Here is a 6,879-nt window from a genome sequence, read left to right as displayed (position 1 = left end):
GGTGTGGTTGGGACTTGGATATGGGTGTGACTAGTTGTGAAATGGGTGTGGTCAGAGGCATGGCCTAAAATTTGCCGCGGCGCACTACGTGCGCCGCAACCTTTATACCTCTTTCCCTTCAAGAGTTGGGAGGTATGGTACCACATTTGCCAGATCACAGCAAGTGCCACAAATCCCATAGGGAATGAATGAATGAAGCCAAACGCAGTGTTGCCGTATGTGATCCGTTACACGGCAGATGCGAAAAAACTGCCCGATCTGCTGCGAAAGGCTATTTTCACAACAGCGATTCTTACCAAAGTCACTGCCGATAGTGTCATACTCACCAATGGGGGAGGCAGCACTAAAAGTGCCTAGGGCAGCAGAAACTCTAAATACGGCCCTGCTCATAATGCATATAGGGAGGCTAGGTGGGAGCTCATAGTATATATAGGGGCTATATGGGCACTCATACTGTTTGTAGGGGGCTATATGGAGGCTCATACTGTATATAAGGGGACTTTTGGGGGCTCATTCTGTATATAGCGAGGTTACGTGAGTACTAATACTGTACATCAGGTGACTGTGTGTGGGCTCATACTGTACATAGGGGGCTATGTGAGGGCCTATACTGTGTATAGTGAGGCTATGTGAGGGCTCATTCATATGTATATAGGGGCTAGTTGCGGTCTCGTACTGTATATAGAAGGGCAAAGGGTAGCTCATACTGTATTTTTGGGGCTATGTGGGCTCATAATGTATACAGGGAAGCTATGGGGGGGCTCATAGTGTATATAGGGTTCTATGTGCTGGCTGAAACTTTATATAGAGGGGCTATGGGGGGCTCATACTGAGGATAGAGGCTGTGTGGGTTCATACTGTACATAGGAGGGCTGTGTGTGGGCTCATACTGTATATGGGTATATGGAGGTGTCAGCATACTTACAGTAATTCTATTAAGTGATACAATTAATATTAATATAAATATTTGTAATTGATATGTTAATATTAATATTGAGTATAATTGATTTCAGCCTATTAGTTCGGCCCTCCACAACAGTCACGGTCTGTCATGTGGCCCCTCAGGTAAATGAATTGCCCACCCCTGATATAAGGTGATGATATTCTCATGTTACCTGATCGGATGTGTGAGATCGTGTTACACAATCTACCTCTGTAATTAACCAACTGGGTGGGTATGGAAGACTGGCAGGATATCGTCACGTCTGGCATGTGTACAATGTACACTAAGGAGCGCTATCCACGCAATAAACTTAGTTGAACTTGGCATTTAGTGATTCATTTAATTGCACAATCTCATTGGAATTAGGTCACATGCTCGAATATTCATATTTTCTAATGGTATCATTTAGTCTACCATAAAACAAAATATGGGGTGGTAAAATGGTAAAAAAAAACCAGCAATTCTGTTCACCGTGCGGGATTAATAAGTAATTATTTTTATAGTTTGGTCTTTTCCGGATGCTTAAAGTGTACTTGGAAATAAGAAAATTTGTAATATATCTTATCAGACAAATTTGCTTCTTTCTCCTCCTGGATCAATCATTTATTGTTAATTCAAAAGGTAAAATCTATCTTCAGTGAATACAGATTTTCCCATTACTGAGAAAGGAGATGACAGTTGGTGCCCACAAAGTTCTATGGAGAACTGTAGCCGTCGTTTCAGGAGAATGTTCTGTTTATGTCCCTTCTCCTCCCCTCTCTATAGAATATTAAAAGCACCAACTGACATCTCCTTTCTAAGTAATAGGAAAATCTGTCTTCACTGAATACAGATTTTACAAATTGAATCCATGAATTGAGAGTGAAAGATCAGTCCAGGAGAAAGAAGGACATTCCTCTGATAAGATATTATTTTATTGTGCACTATTGATTTATGAAATAAAAATTAAAACAGTGACTCTTAAAGGGGTTTTACAGCCATTTGATATTGATTACCAATCCAAAGGATATAGAATGAATATCATCTGTTTTCACAACCAACAATGACTGGATATAAACAGTGTATGGAGCCAGAATAGCTCTGTAACCTGCTTAATGGCTGTGGTCCAGAACTGTGGCCCTGCTCTGGTTCACTTCAATAGGAGATGAGCTGCAGTTCTTGACAATGGACAGTGCAGTGCATGATAGCCGGAGCTGTGCTGTTTGGCTCCATTCACTCTTTACAGCTGACCACCGGTGACCCCAACAGATCTGATGGGGAAGACGTATTGACATGACTCTTGTGGCCTTCTCACCAAGTTACAGAGTTTCAGTCCTTTATTCTCAGTTTCCAGGCTCCGGGCTGCGTCTGGTGTCACAATGCACAATATCCTTGCCCTGTTTCAGATAATCTTTGACTTTAGCCCCAATTCACACGTTCCTGTGTCACGGCCCGAGTATGGATCGTGATGCACGGACCGGCCACGGGTCTCCTTACCTGAACTTGACGGCCTCATATATCTCTTTGGGGCTGTCAATTTAGGGGTCAGTAGATCAGTAATTACAATATGCACTCGGACTGTGACACATGGATGTGTGAATGTGACCTAATAATGGGTGCGCTCTTCAGTCACAGGAATAAGCCTCCTCTATTTCCCTTGGTGATGGTCTTAGGCAGGTGGACACTTCTTCAAGTGCAGCTGAAGCTGGAGCCTTCTTATGCTTCTCTATGGCCTCTCTGCTGCACCATAATAGTGAGTGCTACTCACCCCCACTTGCTAGCTAGCTGTGGCGCAAGTGCTGTTCGGCTGATGCAGAGCTCTCCTCACTGTATTATTTAAAAGAAAGGAACTTTCTGCTTTCTGGGACGCTACTAGGTGACATGGAAGCACTTACAGCGCTGATCTCAAGCACTCGAAAAGAGGCTTGTGACAAGCTTACATCTTGTACTTTATTGCATTTTTATGGAACTATGAAGAAACAAGCCTGACTTTGGAGAATGCTGATGTACTTTTGCAATTTGATAGATATTAGAGACTGGATGAGACTGACCCGGAAGGACGATCTGCTGTATTCCATGGGAAACCTTAGGACCATGTGTTCTATTTACAACTGCAATTTAAGCATGTGCACATGGCTATTACTTCCATAGACTTCAATTAAGAAATCCTTGTACTTGTGCCATTTCTCCATATGGTCTCCTTATTTCTCCATATGGTCTCCTTCTATATGTATCACTGGCCAGTTGTCATTATGTAAGGAAACCACCATGTACAGTATTAGACTTTTTAGCCTTTGTATATTATATTCTGGTGCTCAGGACATGAATCAAACATGTCTAAATATAATGTAGGAATCCATTAGACGGCGCGTGAGAAAAGGAGCCTTTTTTGTAATTAGCTTATGTATCATTGTGAAATAAACTGTGATGAGTAAGTGGAAAGGAATTCTGCTCTAAACATCCAGAGCCAGAGTGTAATGCCACACATTATTCATTCATGTCTCCCCCCTGGTGGTTGTTCACTTTCATCAGTAAATGACATTGTACTGGAGCTACTGTCACATCGTGTTGTCATGTCTGCCACCGATATAACAAAGGTGCAGTCATCTGTCACACTACACTGTGCTGGGCGGTATACTACACTGTGCTGGGTGGTATGCTACACTGTGCTGGGCTGTACACTGCACTGTGCTGGGCGGTACACTGCACTGTGCTGGGCGGTATACTACACTGTGCTGGGCGGTATACTGCACTGTGCTGGGCGGTACACTGCACTGTGCTGGGCGGTATACTACACTGTGCTGGGCGGTACACTGCATTGTGCCGGGAGGTACACTACACTGTGCTGGGCGGTATACTACACTGTGCATGGCGGTACACTGCACTGTGCTGGGCGGTATACTACACCGTGCTGGGCGGTATACTATACTGTGCTGGGTGGTACACTGCATTGTGCTGGGCGGTATACTACACTGTGCTGGGCGGTATACTGCACTGTGCTGGGCGGTACACTGCATTGTACTGGGCGGTATACTGCACTGTGATGGGCGGTATACTGCACTGTGCTGGGCGGTATACTGCATTGTGCTGGGCGGTACACTGCATTGTGCTGGGCGGTATACTACACTGTGCTGGGCGGTATACTACACTGTGCTGGGCGGTATACTACACTGTGCTGGGCGGTATACTACACTTTGCTGGGCGGTATACTGCACTGTGCTGGGCGGTATACTACACTGTGCTGGGCGGTACACTGCACTGTGCTGGGCGGTACACTGCACTGTGCTGGGCGGTATACTGCATTGTGCTGGGCGGTACACTGCATTGTGCTGGGCGGTACACTGCATTGTGCTGGGCGGTATACTACACTGTGCTGGGCGGTATACTACACTGTGCTGGGCGGTATACTACACTGTGCTGGGCGGTATACTACACTTTGCTGGGCGGTATACTGCACTGTGCTGGGCGGTATACTACACTGTGCTGGGCGGTACACTGCACTGTGCTGGGCGGTACACTGCACTAAGCTGGGCGGTATACTACACTGTACCGGGCGGTACACTGCGTTGTGCTGCGCGGTATACTACACTGTGCTGGGCGGTATACTGCACTGTGCTGGGCGGTATACTGCACTGTGCTGGGCGGTATACTGAACTGTGCTGGGCAGTATACTACACTGTGCTGGGCAGTACAATGCACAGTGCTGGGCGGTATACTACACTGTGCTGGGCGGTACAATGCACTGTGCTGGGCGGTATACTGCACTGTGCTGGGCGGTATACTGCACTGTGCTGGGCGGTACACTGCACTGTGCTGGGCGGTATACTGCACTGTGCTGGGCGGTACACTGCACTGTGCTGGGCGGTACACTGCACTATGCTGGGCGGTATACTACAGTGTGCCGGGCGGTACACTGCATTGTGCTGGGCGGTATACTACACTGTGCTGGGCAGTACAATGCACTGTGCTGGGCGGTAAACTACACTGTGCTGGGCGGTACACTACACTGTGCTGGGCGGTATACTGCACTGTGCTGGGCGGTATACTGCACTGTGCTGAGCGGTATACTGCACTGTGCTGGGTGGTATACTGCACTGTGCTGGGCGGTGTACTGCACTGTGCTGGGCGCTATTCTACACTGTGCTGGGTGTTACACTGCACTGTGCTGGGCAGTATACTACACTGTGCAGGGCGGTACACCGCATTGTGCTGGGCGGTATACTACACTGTGCTGGGCGGTATACTACACTGTGCTGGGCGGTACACTGCACTGTGCTGGATGGTATACTACACTGTGCTGGGTGGTATACTACAATGTGCTGGGCGGTAAACTACACTGTGCTGGGCGGTATACTACACTGTGCTGGGCGGTATACTACACTGTGCCGGGCAGTACACTGCATTGTGCTGGGCAGTATACTACACTGTGCATGGCGGTACACTGCACTGTGCTGGGCGGTATACTACACTGTGCTGGGCGGTATACTACACTGTGCTGGGCGGTACACTGCATTGTGCTGGGCGGTACACTACACTGTGCTGGACGGTATACTACACTGTGCATGGCGGTACACTACACTGTGCATGGCGGTACACTGCACTGTGCTGGGCGGTATACTACACTGTGCTGGGCGGTATACTATACTGTGCAGGGCGGTACACTGCATTGCGCTGGGCGGTATACTACACTGTGCTGGGCGGTATACTGCACTGTGCTGGGCAGTATACTACACTGTGCTGGGCGGTATACTACACTTTGCTGGGCGGTATACTGCACTGTGCTGGGCGGTATACTACACTTTGCTGGGCGGTATACTGCACTATGCTGGGCGGTATACTACACTGTGCCGGGCAGTACACTGCATTGTGCTGGGCGGTATACTACACTGTGCTGGGCGGTATACTGCACTGTGCTGGGCGGTATACTGCACTGTGCTGGACGGTATACTGAACTGTGCTGGGCAGTATACTACACTATGCCGAGCGGTACACTGCACTGTGCTGGGTGGTATACTGCACTGTGCCTTGCGGTATACTGCACTGTGCTGGGCGGTACACTGCACTGTGCTGGGCGGTACATTGCATTGTGCTGGGCGGTATACTACACTGTGCTGGGCGGTATATTACACTGTGCTGGGCGGTACACTGCACTGTGCTGGGCGGTTTACTGTTGTGAATTTTGCTCTTGGGCTCCCTCCGGTGGTTGTTGGTGGTAGTGCAGTTGTCTTGGGGTTGTAATCCAGGGCAGGTGTTTCTGCTGATTGCAGCTCTATTAGGTATTTAGGTATGCAGGATCCATGAGTCCGTGCCAGTTGTCCATTGTACTTGGAGGGATTGCATCTCTCTCTGGTTCCTCATGCCCTGCTGCCAAATTCAGCTAAGATAAGTGTCTGGTTTTTGTCTCTGTGCACACATGCAGTGTGCTTGCAATTCAGTGCAATTCATTGTGTTTTTGTCTAGCTTAGACTTTGTTTGGATTTTTCAGGAATGCTGGATTCTCAGGAGATGCAGATATACTTTCTATGTCTTTAGTTAGATGTAGAATATTTGTATTATCTGCTGTGGATATTTTTAGGATTTTTATACTGACCTGTTGTGAACTATACTTCTTGGCTCCCTCTTGTGGTCACTAGTGGTTGGCACTTGGATTGTCTTTCCCCAGGTTGGTACTCACCTGGTTCGTTAGGCCTGGGGTGTTGCTATTTAAACTTCCTGGATTCTCAGTCCAGTGCCTGGCATCGTTGTAATCAGTTCATTTCTGTTTGCTCCTGTCTTCAGGTCCTGGTTCCTTGCAAGATAAGCTAAGTCCTGCTTTCTTATTTTTGTTTATTTGCATTGTTCTTATTTTTGTCCAGCTTGTACAAAATGTGATTCCTGATTTCGCTGGAAGCTCTAGGGGGCTGATATTCTCCCCCCTCACCGTTAGTCGGTTCGGGGGTTCTTGGATATTCAGCGTG

This window comes from Ranitomeya variabilis, chromosome 2 (genome assembly GCF_051348905.1).
Source record: "Ranitomeya variabilis isolate aRanVar5 chromosome 2, aRanVar5.hap1, whole genome shotgun sequence".
In the NCBI taxonomy this organism is placed as follows: domain Eukaryota; kingdom Metazoa; phylum Chordata; class Amphibia; order Anura; family Dendrobatidae; genus Ranitomeya; species Ranitomeya variabilis.
Note: the sequence above shows the minus strand (reverse complement) of the source record.